Source organism: Mesoplodon mirus, assembly GCF_964341445.2.
Source record: "Mesoplodon mirus genome assembly, chromosome: X".
In the NCBI taxonomy this organism is placed as follows: Eukaryota; Metazoa; Chordata; class Mammalia; order Artiodactyla; family Ziphiidae; genus Mesoplodon; species Mesoplodon mirus.
Window position 1 is genome coordinate 86759247 of NC_138981.1, and position 14498 is coordinate 86773744.

At 38.7% G+C, this 14498-nt stretch overlaps 1 long non-coding RNA gene across 1 annotated transcript; it reads left to right on the forward strand.

The window, feature by feature from the left end:
• The first annotated feature begins 13570 nt into the window (after positions 1-13570).
• LOC309797049 lies at positions 13571-14465 on the forward strand. Its single transcript, XR_014292538.1, has 3 exons — positions 13571-13653; positions 13930-14020; positions 14370-14465. It is a non-coding gene; the product is annotated as an uncharacterized lncRNA (long non-coding RNA).
• Positions 14466-14498: the final 33 nt, after the last annotated feature.

A 14498-nucleotide genomic window follows, 5' to 3' on the forward strand; every position in this document is an offset into this window, starting at 1 on the left:
CACCCTGAACAACCCATCCCTTTCTAGGATTTGCTGACATCTAGTGGTAGAGCCAAGAATATCAAGTGACCTATAAATGAATATAGGTCGAGATGGGGTAAAAACATTTCCAGGTTTCCTGAATCCAGTCTGTGTTCTTACCTTGACTTGACATGCACAACTTCCCAATTTTACCACATTTACCCTTTTAGATGATGGAATTCCAGGGATCAATATATGACTATGTTATAGTTGCTTGGAAGTGACACATGCATATGGGTGCCAGTTCAACTTCTTTTGATGAGATGAGGAAAGGGAGATAAAAACCTCTACCTTGTGTTAAAGGGCTGAAGCGTAGGACTGACATCATTAGGTTTCCAACTCAGTGATATATAGACAGAAAAGCACAGGCTTCGAAATCACAGATGGAAGTGGGGAATGCAGGTAAGGGATCAAATATTTTAGGAGCACTTTATATCAGACAGTGTGGTAAAATTATTTGTATTAGATTTTAATAATGTCTAGGACACATTTCTTAATCTCTAGGGTGACCACTGCAATAATAGTAAAAAATGTATAATTAACAAGGTAATAGAGAGGGAAAATAGAATTTAAAAATATTAAGCAATCCCAAAAAGGGCAAGAGAAAAGAGAAAGAACAATATAGAACAGGCAGAACAAATACGGTAGAAATCAAATAGTAAGATGGTAGATTTAAGCCCAAATATACCACAAATTTACAGGTAAACAGCCTAAACATTCCAATCAAAAGACAAAACTTGTCAGACTGGATTAAAAAAATAACTATTTGCTGCTTAGAAAAGATTCACCTTCAATACGAAGCCACAGAAGGTTGAAAGTAAAAGGATGGAAAAAGATATACCATGCAAATATTAACAAAAAAAATCTGATGTATCCATGGCAACATCAGATAAAGTAGATTTTAAAGCAAGGAGTATCAGTAAAGACAAAAAAGGACATTTCACAGTTGTTAACACTTTATTTTATATGTATATATATCCATCTAGAGTTTTCCCTGTATATTTGTATATATGTGTATATACATATGTATTTGAATAAAAAACCCATAAGATACATATCATCTTGTTACCTATTTTTACTTAAAAATAATGTATATCATAAATATATTTCCATTGAAAAATTTTAGTTCTGTTATAGTTTTTAAAGACTACACTGTACTCTATTATATGAAAGTATCATGATTTCTTTAACCTATCCCCTACTGGATATTCAAGTTGTTTAGCATTATAGAATTATAAATAACACTGCAATGAGCATCTTTATGAATACATGTTTGTGCATTTGTTTTCTCATTTCTTTGGGATGCTTTCCCAGAAATTAAATTCTTGGGTTCGAAGGTATACACATTTTAAGAACTTTCTAATACACATATCCATTCAAAAAATTGTACTAGTTTATACTCCAGACAATTATGCAAAGGAGTATTCATTTGGCTACCTGTATACAAATACAGAGAATTATAATTCTGGTGAGAAAACATAATATTTCACTGTTGTTTGAGCACTGGTGAGGTTGACTATTTTTTTTTAAGTAAGCTTTAGGAGATATAACAGACAGAAAAGTGCACAAACCATAAATGTACACCTTGATAAATTTTCACAAAATCAACATATTTGTGTGGCCAGAACCCAGATCAGGAAAGAGAACATTACCAGCACCCCAGAAACCCCAATGTTATCCCCCTCTAGTCACTGAACCCTCTCTCCCTACCAAGAGTAACCATTATTCAGACTTCTAAAAGCATAGATTAGTTTTGCCTGTTTTTGAATTTTATCTAAATAGAATCATCCACTCCATGCTATGTTGTGTCTGCCTTCTTTCACTCAACTTTATATTTGTGAGATTCATCCATGTGGTTGCATACAGTTTCAATTTGTTCATTGTCATTATTGTATAGTTCCATGGAAGAAATGTCATGGGGGATTTTGAACAGACCTCTCTCAGTATAAAATCAGACAAAAATCAATAAGAATACAAAATATTTGAATAGCACAATTAATAATCTTAACATAATCAACAAATATAGAACCCCATACTCTAATACAGCAGAATACACTTTATTTCTAGGTACAGATGGAACATCTACAAAATTTGACTATGTGAAGGACATAAAAAAAGTCCTGACAAACTCTAAAGATTGAAATAACACAAAGTATGTTCTCTGACCATTGTGAAATTAAGATAGAAATTAATTAAAAATAAATTGGGAATTGTTACATGTTTTGAAATTAAGTAATACATTTCTAAATAACCTATGTGTGTGTCAAAGAAGAAATAAAAATGGAAACTAGAAAGTATTTTGAGCTGAGCATTAATGAAATTGTGACATATTAGAATTTGTGGGGTACAAAATCTCAGGAGGCCTTTTCTTGGATTAGAAACTGACAAGTTGATTTAAAAATTTATACAGAAAAAACAAAGGACCTAGGATAGCCAAAACAACTTAGAAAAAGAACAAAATTGGAGGTCTCACACTACCTGATTTTGAGACTTAAGTATAGTCATCAAAAGAATGTGGTTTTGGTGAAAGGATAGGTTTATAGATCAAAAAAAACTGAATAAAGAGTCCAGAAACAAACCTACACATGTGGTCAGTTGATTTTTAGCAAAGGTGCCAAGGTAATTTAGTGGAAAAAGAGTAGACTTTTTAACAAATGATGCTGGAACAATTGGCCACCCATACGGAAAAAAAAAAATAAACCTCACACTTTACACAAAAATTAACTCAAAATGTATCATCTACCTAAATGTAAGGGCTAAAACTATAAAATGTCTAGAAGAAAACACAATAGAAAACCTTTGTAATCTTGGGTCAGGTAAAAAATTTTCTCTAGGGCAAAGAGTACAAACCATAATGAAAAAATAAATTGGATTTATCAAAATTAAAAACTACTGCAGTTTGTAAGATGCTGTTAAGAAAATGAAAAGCAAAATCATAGACTGGGATAAAATATTTGCAAGTCAGCATAGCTAATATAATTCTGGCTAGTATCCACAATATATAAAGAACTCTTACATGTCAATAATAAGAAAAAAAAACAACCCAATTTAAAATTATGGGCAAAAGATTAGAATAGCCATACCTATTACAATGACCTTAAAAAATTGTAATGGAGCAGGACCCTATGGGGCCTCCCCAGGAGAGGCCCCACACCTCCATATCTTGTTTGTAGAAAAACTTTAGCCTCCTAGGCCTTCCCCAAGTTCCAAAGAATAAGTGTAATCAGAAAAGTGAGAAAATTCAGAAACAAAGGTAAACAGTCAAACAAGACAAAATAATAATAGTTTAGCCATTACACAAAGTCAAGGACCTTTAGTTCCTCCTCAAGGAATGTAGATAATATTCTGAGCCACGTCCTTTGAGCTGTTTTGCAGATATTGAAACCCCTACCAGGTGGAAGAAAACTGCATGCTTCCCGCAAGCACGTAGACCCCAGACTGGTGGGAACCAGAAGGCTGATGATGTTGACTCCTGATTACCTCACCACCAACCAATAAGAAGAATGTCCACGAGCTGATCATGCATCCTGCAACCCTCTTCCTCACCCTGTCTTTAAAAATCTTTCCCTGAAATACATCAGGGAGTTCAGGTCTTTTGAGCATTAGCTACCTGGATTCCTTGCTTGGCATCTTGCAATAAACGCTGCACTTTCCTTCACCACAATTGGGAGTGAGTAGATTGACTTTACTGCATGCAGATGAGCAGACCCAAATTTTGTTCAGTTACAAAATGACAAAACCAAGTACAGGTGAGGATTTGAGCAACTGGAACTGTCACATAATTCTGGTGGGAATGTAAAATAGCACAGCCACTTTGGTAAAACAGTTTTCTAATAGAAAATCAACAACCCCACTCCTAAGTGTATACCCAGGGAGGAGTAAACAAAGATTTGTATGAAAACATTTATAGCAGCTTCATTGGTAATGGGCTCAACTTGGAAGCAACTCAAATGTTCATCAACTGGTGAATGGAAAACAGATTGTGCTACATATATACAGTACAACGTTAAGCCATAGAAAAGACTGAACTATTAATACAAGTAACAACATATATAAAGCTCAAAAGCACTATCTTAGAAACTCAGACACAAAAGGCTTATTTCATTTATATGGCTTTCTGAAGAAAGCAAAACTGAAAGAACAGAAATCAGATCAGTGGTTTCCAGAGGCTGAGGTTGGGGAGAGAGGATTGGCTATAAAGGGCACAAAGGAACTTTTTAGGGTGATGAAAATATTCTATATCTTGATTGTGATGGTAGTTACATGACTGCATACATTTGTCAAAACTCATAAAACTTTACATCTAAAAAAACTGAATTTTACTGTGTGTAAATTTTACTTTGATAAACCTGAGCAAACAAACCTGTGAAATTAATAAAGGCTGGAAATAAACCATCAAAACATCTATCTCAAGCAGCTAGGGGAAAAAACTCAATTAAATTAAACTGGGTTAAGCTGGTGATGATATAATTCCTCTTTTCTAAAGTTATGTTTTTCCCCTTATGACTGACATCTGATGATTTAGGCATGTATTGATAATATTTGCCTAAATCAATTATTTCATTGGGGATCATAAAATGATAATTTTTGAATCCTATCATTCTTATATGCTTATTAGTTAATTAATGTTCTTCTAATCTGAAAGAAAGTGTTTTCCTTCATTAACAAGGCTATTTGGTTACTTGAAATATAGATCTTACTGGAAAGGTAGGAAAATGTTTAATTCCCTTCCTCTAGTGCAACTGATTTCTCCCAAGAATGCTCTGCCTTGGTTTTGCTCAGTCTTAGTTTTGCTCAGCCCAGCAGTTTTAGAAAATTTAAGAAATTCTGTTTCAGTTCAAACTGTTACTTCAGGTGTTATTTAAAAAAGACTGGTTTGACTGGATAGTGCTAAATTTATAAATTAATTTGAGGAAAAACATAGTACAGAATAGTATGTACAATAAGATTCTTGTCTTTAACCAATATATCCTCTTATAGATCCAAGTACATACGGGCATTAAATATATGGTAAAAGTTCTACTTCAAAACAGTGGGAGGAAGGATAGATTCTTCAATAGATGCTTTTGGGAAGTTGGATATGCATTTGGAAAAAAATAATATCAGAGTATTATCTCATGCCAATTATTAAGTTCCATATGGATTTTTAAAACTTATAATAGCATTATACTATTTTTCATAAACTTTAGTTGGGGAGGAAAAAATCCATAAATGACTCTCACACCACACACAAAAATAAATTCAAAATGGATTAAAAGACTTAAATATAAGATCTGAAACCATAAAAGTTCTAGAAGAAAACATAGGCAGTAAGCTCTTTGACATCCATATTAGTAATATTTTTATGGATATGTCTCCTCAGGCAAGGGAAAGAAAAGCAAAAATAAACAAATGGGACCAAATCAAATGAAAAAGCTTTTGCAGAGCAAAGGAAACAATCAACAATACGAAAAGGCCACCTACTGAATGGGAGAAGGTATTTACAAATGGTATGTATGACAAGGTGTTCATATCCAAAATACACAAAGAACTCCTACAACTCAACATCAAACATACAACCCAATTAAAAAATGGGCAGAGGATCTGAATATGCATTTTTTTTCCCAAAGAAGACATACAGATGACCAACAGGCACATTAAATGATGCTCACCATCACTAATCATCAGGGAAATGCAATCAAAACCACAATGAGATATCACCTTACACCCATTAGGATGGTTATTATCAAAAAGACAGGAAATAACAAGTGTTGAGGAGGATGTGGAGAAAAGGTAACCCTCATGCACTGTTGGTGGGATTGTAAATTGGTAGAGCCACTATGGAAAATATTATGGAAGTTCCTCAAAAAATTAAAAGTAGGGCTTCCCTGGTGGCGCAGTGGTTGAGAGTCCACCTGCCGATGCAGGGGATACGGGTTCGTGCCCCGGTCCGGGAAGATCCCACATGCAGCGGAGCTGCTAGGCCCGTGAGCCATGGCCGATGGGCCTGCGCATCCAGAACCTGTGCTCCGCAACGGGAGAGCCCACAACAGTGAGAGGCCCGCATAACGCCAAAAAAAAAAATTAAAAGTAGAACTATCATATGATCCAGCAATTCCACTCCTGGGTATTTATCCAAAGAAAACAAAAACAGTAATTCGAAAAAGATATATGCACCCCTATGTTCATTGCAGCATTATTTATAGTAGCCAAGATATGGAAGCAACCTAAGTGCCCATCAATAGATGAATGGAAAAAAGAAAATGTGGCATACATACATACATATACATATATATATATATATATATATATAGTGGAATATTACTCAGTCATTAAAAAGAATGAAATCTTGCCATTTGTGACAACATGGATGGACCTAGAGAGTATTATGCTAAGTGAAATAAGTCAGAGAAAAACAATTATGGTATGATTTCATTTACATGTAGAATCTGAAAAACTAAACAAATGAACAAACATAACAAAACAGAAACAAAGTTATAGATACAGAGGTTGTTGTCAGAAGAAAGGAGGGTGGGCGGAGGTAAGTAAGTCAGGGAGATTAAGAGGTAAAAACTTCCAGTTGCAAAATAAATGAGTCACAGTTATGAAATGTACAGTGTGGGGAATATAGTCAATAACTATGTAATTTTTCATTTTTAAAATTAAAAATTCGATAAATGAAAAAAACAATTCATTTGATCACATCAAAATTGAAAAACTTCAGTACGTGGAAAGACAACATAAACAATATTGAAACAAGCTACAAAGTGGGAGAAAATATTTGTAACATAATAAAGAGAGAAACAAGTTCTATCCACACTAAATACAGCTCTTCTGCGAAGACAATAAGATAAAGATAATACAACAGAAAAATAGAAAAAGGATGTGAGCAGGCAATTCATAGAGCCAAATATGTCCAACACACATGTGAACAAATGCACAACCTCACTACTTAGAAGCAAAATGTAATCTACAACATTGCTATACCACTTCTCAGTTTTCCAATTGGCAAAATTTTCAAAGATAATTTTTGTAGCATTGTTTGATATTATTCAAAATTAAAGAAAACGTAAATGTCCATCAGTAGAGGAATAGGTAAATAAACCATGCTATAACCACACTAAGGAAAACAATACAACAGTTAAAAAGATCCACATTTACTGACATGAAAAGAGCTCCAAGATACGTTGATGAGTAAAAACCATCAAGTTGTGAAACGTATGTACAATATGATGCCCCCCAACAGTATTTCTGTAGGTACACATATGTGTACTTAATTCATAGAAAAAGGTCTGTTGTGCTATACCCAAACTAATAAGGCAACTCTCTCTGGAGAAGAAATTGGTGTGTACTGAGGTATAATTTATATGCAATATATCACACGTATCTTAAATGTTCAGTTTTTAGAGTTTTAACAATTGTGTATAACCATGTAACTACCACACAAACCAAGATACAGAATATTTCCATCACGCCAGAAAGATCCCTTGTTCCTCTTTCCAGTTAATTCCCCTCTATCTCCCAGACAACCACTTTCTCATTTTTATCATCACAGATTAGTTTTATTTGTTCTCTGTTTCATATAAATGGAATCCTACAGTACTCCTTTGTGTCTGGCTTCTTTCATTCAGCAAACTGCTTTTCAGATTTATCCATCTTGTTGCATGTATCGGTATTTCATTACTTTTTATTACTGAGTGGTATTCTATTGTATATACATACAACAATTTGTTTATCCTTTCTCCTGTCGTTTTCTGTTTTAGCCTATTATGAATTAAGCTGATATAAACATTCATGTGCAAGTCTTTGCGTGGACATATGTTTTCATTTTTCTTGACTAAATACTCAGAAGTGAAACTGCTGGTTTGTAGGGTAAGTGAACATTAAACTTTGTAAGAAACTGCAGAAAAGTTCTCCAAAGTGCTTGTACCAGTTTACACCCCTAATGGCAATATATTAGAGTTCTGGTTTCTCCATTCTCACCAACATTTGGTGTTGTTAGTCTTTGGCTTTAGCCGTTCTAGTGGGTGTGTGGTGATATCTCATTGTGCTTTCAATTTGCATTTCCCTGATTACTAAAGATGTTGAAGATTGGGTATCTTCTTTTGTGAAGTGTCCATTTAAGTTCGTGACCAATTTTACATTGGGTTCTTCTTTTGATTGTTCATTTGTATGTCTTTACATATGCTGGATAAAAGTCCTTTGTCAGATATATGAACTGCATATATAATTTTTTCCAAGTCTGTGGCTTGCCTATTCATTTTGTTAATAATGTGTACAGATGAACAGAAAGTTTATATTTTGATAAAGTCTACCTTTCTCTTTTATTATTAATGCTTCCTGTATCCTGTCCAAGACATTTTTGCCTACTCCAAGGTAATGAATATGTTCCTCTATGTTTCCTGCTAGAAATCTTACAACTTTGGCTTTTATTTTTAGTGGAAAAGTTTAAAAAGTAAAGCTTTTACTTTTAGCTAGGAACGTGGAAAGAGGCAGTGGTCCCTCTGAAGGAGGTGATGTGGAACAGGCTATCACCTTCATTGGTTATTGGTCTATTCAGGTTTTCTACTTCTTCTTGAGCCAATTTTGATAACGTCATCCATTTTGTCTGAAATTCAAATTTATTGGTAAAAAATTATGATTTGCATTTTAGAGTGAATGAATAGTGGAAATCAAGACTTACTTTAGGAGACGGATCCAAAAAAATATTGCTGTGATTTATGTCAAAGAGTGTTCTGCTTATGTTTTCCTCTAGGAGTTTTATAGTATCCAGTCTTACATTTAGGTCTTTAGTCCATTTTGAGTTTATTTTTGTATATGGTGTTAGAGAATGTTCTAATTTCATTCTTTTACATGTAGCTGTCCAGTTTTTCCAGCACCACTTTTTAAAAAAATTAGTTAGCTAATTAATTAATTTATTTTTGGTTGCGTTGGGTCTGTGTTCCTGTGTGTGGGCTTTCTCTAATTGTGGCGAGCGGGGGCTACTCTTCGTTGTGGTGTGAGGGCTTCTCATTGCAGTGGCTTCTCTTGTTGGGGAGCACGGGCTCTATGCACGCGGGCTTCAGTAGTTGTGGCTTGAGGGCTCTAAAGCGCAGGCTCAGTAGTTGTGGCACACGGGCTTAGTTGCTCCACGGCATGTGGGATCTTCCTGGACCAGGGCTCGAACCCGTGTCCCCTGCATTAGCAGGCGGATTCTTAACCACTGTGCCACCAGGCAAGCTCCAGCACCACTTATTGAAGAGACCCATTTATATATTTTAATAAGACATGTATGTGTAATGTATAGAAAAGCATTTAACACAGAAAATTTATAAAAAGGGAGGTAACTGTGCTTTGATGAGGACAGTGGTGTTAAAGCTGTACTAGTGCTTTTTCTGGGTTTGAATCTTATACTAGAATGTATTCTTGAGGAATTTGCGTGCAATTACAAATAAACAAATAGTTTAATAGAAAATAAGCAAACAGTAAAATAGCTTAAGTATCTTTCCATCAGGATATGTAGATCTAAATCTTTTTATCAGCCATATTGCATAAATTTAACCTAATTTATTTAATGTTTTCCCTATTGATGGACTTTTTATGTTGCTTCGGTTGTTTTAAACTTTGCAAGCACTTTGCAAGCACATATCCTAATATATGAATCTTTGTGAAACTGTGTAAGTATCAGGCTGGCTAAACTCCTAGGAATAGAATTGCTCAGTCAAAGAATTTGTGGGATATTATATTTATCATATAATAGATTTTGCCAAATAGCTCTCTGTAAAACTGTTGCATCACAGTATCTGCCTCCAACAGAGTGTGAGAGTGCCCATTTCCCCATAAACCAGTCAACAACATTATCAAATTTCTAAATTTTGGCACTCCTAGATGAAACATGGCAACACATAGTTGTTTCGATCTGCATTTCTTTGAAGTTGAGCTTTTCTTCATATGCTTATCCATCATTGGTATTTCTTTTCTGCAAACAAATCCATTTGCATATTTGGCATGCTTTCTATTGGCTTACCATTTTATTAATGATTTGTAAGAGTTTTTAGATTATTACAAATAAGCTGTTTGACATCCTGTGCTCATGAGTTTGTGCTTTTAAGTTTACTAAAATTTTAAATGTCTTCATAATCAATTTCTAAATGTTTCCCTCTGATGGGGAACATAAATTGGTCACAGTCCATTGAGTTCTGAAAAGCCATTAGTAAGGGTCTAAGGCACTCTGGGCTTCCTGTTTCACCTCCTGGAGGGGCCTCCCACACACAGGGGCCCCTCAGGCAGGGAGCTTCCTGCTGGGGTGTCAGATTTCAACCTAAGAAAGAGGCTGCCTGAAGGGTCTATATTTAGAGTATGACTCCCCAGCAGGGGCAGCTGGATGTCTGGGGACTAAGTTCTGCATACTTTGTCCCTGAGTTCTGGGATTATTCTGAGGGGCGTGTATGGGTGGTGCAGTGAAACTGTAACAGAAGGCAGGGACTTCCCCCTGGCGACTGCTTGGAATCCTGTAAACTGCTTTTTGTGAGAGAAAAATGACATGGATTTCAGGAGTATTGCCCACAGATCCATAGTCAGCCACAGACCTTACCCCCTATCATCTCTACTGAAAGATGCTGAACACTGTATGCCCCCGCTGCTAGGGTTAGGGTTAGGGTTAGGGTTAGGTCCCAGCTGCTATGGGGACATACAGTGCATGAATGGCAGATAGTGGAGATATCTCACCAGTGTCATGATCTAATGAAAATCCACCTGTTAAGCTTCATTTCCATTAGTGGGATAGCACAGTTGGTCCTTTCCTGGGTGTGATGAGACTGATTTGATCACACGCTTATGTAAAATCCCAATAAAACTCCTTGAGTGGAAAACAGGTTAATCTGGGAAGTCACTAGTTTTCAGGCGCTGGGTTCATCAGGAGTGGGGTCTCCATTCCATCACCCAGGAGTCATCTATGAAGAAGTTCTCAGACACCTGACACAAGATCATCAATAAATTCAGCCACAACTTTGAAAGGTTGTAAATCGCTTGTTTAAAATTGCCAAGATTGGTCTTTCCAAAGATGAATTTATAGGTCACATTGAAAACCTATTGGTTTTGTTCAGGAAAATTTTATATTTAAAATGTTAATGATTACCAGTCTGTTTTGAAAGCTGTGAAATAATTTATAGCAATTCGAAAACATTCTTAATGTGGCACAAAACAACGTCAACAAATGGATGAGTCTTTTGTTATTTTTACAACCTAATTTGTAAATGTCAAACGAAAATGGCTTGACGCCATTTCCCCATTACAAAAACAATGAATGTGACGTTAAAAGGGAAAAAAAAAGGAACATAAAAAAGAAAGTTAAACCTCTCCTTGCACTCTCTGCTCCCTTCCTGACACCTCTTCCCTAGCCCATTTTGGTGCAGCAACGTATCCAATGGGGACGCTAGTCTTACAGAGTAAGAGAGAAAGAGAGAGTCCTCAAAGAAGCAGCTGAAAAGGCCAGAGCCAAGGCCTGAGGGTGGATGGGGGACGCAGACCCTCCCTGGTAACAAGAGAAGGGCAAACTCCAACCGCAGGGAGGTGATGCCACTTGTGGGCTCTCAGATTGGAGGGAAAGGAGCTGAGTGATCGGGCCTCGCGCACAGCTGGGTGGAGGGGGAGATCTTGCGCGCGGAGGTGGAGGGGAGGGTCCTGTTGAACTCCCCGCCGGCCCTGGTGGGGGGCGGATCGGAGGGCGAGCTAGACGGTGACGCGGGGCCCTCACGTGACCGGGAGCTGCAGAGCGACGCAGCCTTCGGTGCAGTCGTCACTCGTGTCTGGGTACCAGCTCCCCGCTGCCCTGCGAACGGCGGGCTGGCATCGGGCCCTGGGGAAGCGGAGCAGGTAAGGGCCCCGTGCGCCGAAGCCAGGGCGGCAGCGGACTGCGGATCCCCGGAGCTGGTCCGGGGGTGGCGGACAAAGCGGGCTCAAGTTCCCAGAGGCTTCGCTCAGATTCTCCCGAGCCCTCCTCCTCCTCCCTACGTCTGTGCTGGGGAACCGCGAGCTTTGACAGGGCGAATGGTAGGGGGAGTGTCTCAAGAGGGAAATGCAGAGACTGAGATGCCCCATTCTCTCTGAATCTAATCACAGACCACACATGCCTGCTCCGCTTCCTGCTCATTTCAGTGGAAGGGACACGCCACGGTGGCGTTTGCAGAGAAAATGGTGGGCCTTAGTGACTGGACGGCAGGGTTGGTGAGGGTGGCGTCTTGCAATGTGGGGAGGGACGTTTGATAACTGGGTTCCTGAATCCAGCGTTGGGATCTGTGTCCTGGGTACTGGTCCAAGCACTCAGTGCCTTTACTATCTCCTATCTGAAGACAGTAATTCGGGGTGGCACTGTTCGCGGCAAGGCGAGGGAAGAAGGAGAGGAGACAACTGCACAGGATCTGCGGAGGTTAGTGTGGGCACGGGCACCCGCTGTGAACAGTTGAAGCTCTCTATGAATATTCTCTGTGACAGGAACTTAGGCGCCGCTATTTGGTTAGGATATAGGGTGGGGCTATACTGGACTTTACTAAACTGCGTTTACTTACCAAGCTTGGGCTTTTTAACGTAAAGTGTATGTTGAAGACCAATAAAGACAACAACTTTTCTAGGGATGCTTTTATTTGTGCCTCAGAAAATACAAATTGTTGTCTCAAAGAATTACTTTTTTTTTTTTTTTTGAAATAGCCTTTGCGGGGCAGGGATGGTGATTTTGCAGAAGCAAAAGCCTCCCTCCACCACACACACACACCTTGTCTCATATGCTGGAGATTCCTAGAGATGGGTTTAAAGAGAAGTAGATGGTAGTAGGCTGTGATTCTAGAATATGGGATATGGGGGCCTCTATGTGTCTCCTGGTTTTCCAGTTTTTCAGATTTTCCCACCTGTCTGCACAGGTGAAGGAAAAGATGGACTTTTGGCAGAAGCCCTAGAATCCTACAGGTGGTTTTAGAATAATTCGCCTCTGCCTCTTCCCTTTTTCCTGCCTCCCCTCTCCACCCTGCCCATTTCAGTGCTGGAGAAGCCCTAGGTTTTGCTTGCCAGAGAACATATCTCTAAATCCAGTAAGGCAGGTACTGGGACCCATGTTTCAGATGCTGGGATGTCACAAGCACTCAACTTTCACCTTCCCTTTTTTCTCTGTTTTTTCCTAGGTCTTCCCATAGGGCGACAGTAGGGCTGTTTACCACTGAAAGCAAGGGAAATTGGGAGACTGGCCTGGGACAATGGAGGTTGGTGTGAAGATGGGCAGTGCCTGCGGGTAACAAGAGAGGGTGGGCATATGAGGTGGCTGAGACTTGAGACGGTCTCAGTGGAGGGTTCTTCTGCCTCTCCTACACTCTGCCAGATTTCCACAGTGTTGCTACCCCCCTACTGATTTCAGTGCAGGAAATAGTAGAAATATTGGGGTAAGTGTGGGCTGGAGTGTGACAGAGAGAAAACTTGAAAGGATGGATCATATTAGCAAACTGGACATGGGCTGTCACAAGGCAGGGACTGGAGTCAGGGATCAAGGTGCTTGTTTGTTCTGTGAAGGAGCCAGTCTCTACTATCTGTTTGTTTACTTGTCCACAGGTTGGTCTACAGGTCTGAAAAGCTTGAGATCACTGGAAGCAAAGAAACAAGAAGGAAATTATCCCTGATCAGTATAGACTGGTAAGAGGATGGGGACTGGCTGGGTAGACATCTAAGATGGGTTGCTGGAGACCAGTGTCCATCCAGTAGGGCCAGTGTCCAGTCTGGAGGATCCTCAGTCTCTCCTTTTTCCAGTCACTTTTCCCACCATCTCTTCACTTATTCCACACCTTCACCTTTATTTGGGCACAGGGAGTGGGGCTAATTGAAGGGGATAGAGAGGTAGTTTGCTAATAATATATCTGTCACAACAAGAGCAAAATCATCACTTCCACCTGTCCATCTGTCTGTCTCTAGGTCCACAGATCTCATGAGTTCATAGATCTACTTTTGGGTATATCTCCAATCAAGAGAAGGAAAGAGGAGGGAACTTCCTTGATCATTACAGGTTGGTATGAGGGTGGGGACCTGTGGGAGTGGTGACCAGAGTAGGTCCAGTAAAAATCGAAGTCTGGGGGCTTCCCCGTCTTTACCATTCATAGTCAGCCTTACCACTATCCTTTCCACTGTTCATTTGGTATAAGGAAATGTGTACGGAAGTACCTTGGGGGAAATTGCTGGGCACTGGGGAAGATGGAGAGGAGATGAAAATAAAAGGGATGGAGAGAGAATTTGCTAATCATCCTCTTCTTCCACCAAGCACATCTTTTTTACACTTTCCTGTCCTTCTGTATCTATCTGTGTGATGCACAGAATTAGAAGAGAAATTTTAGTGCATTTCCTTCCTCCACTTCTAGGTCCACCTCCAGTGGCAACTGTAGTGGCCTTTGAGTGGCTGAAGACCAACACCCTCACAGGCCTATGCACAGACCTACTACCCACTTTTTGCAGCCTGATTGAGCCCCTCTGTACCTTGTTCGTGTCTT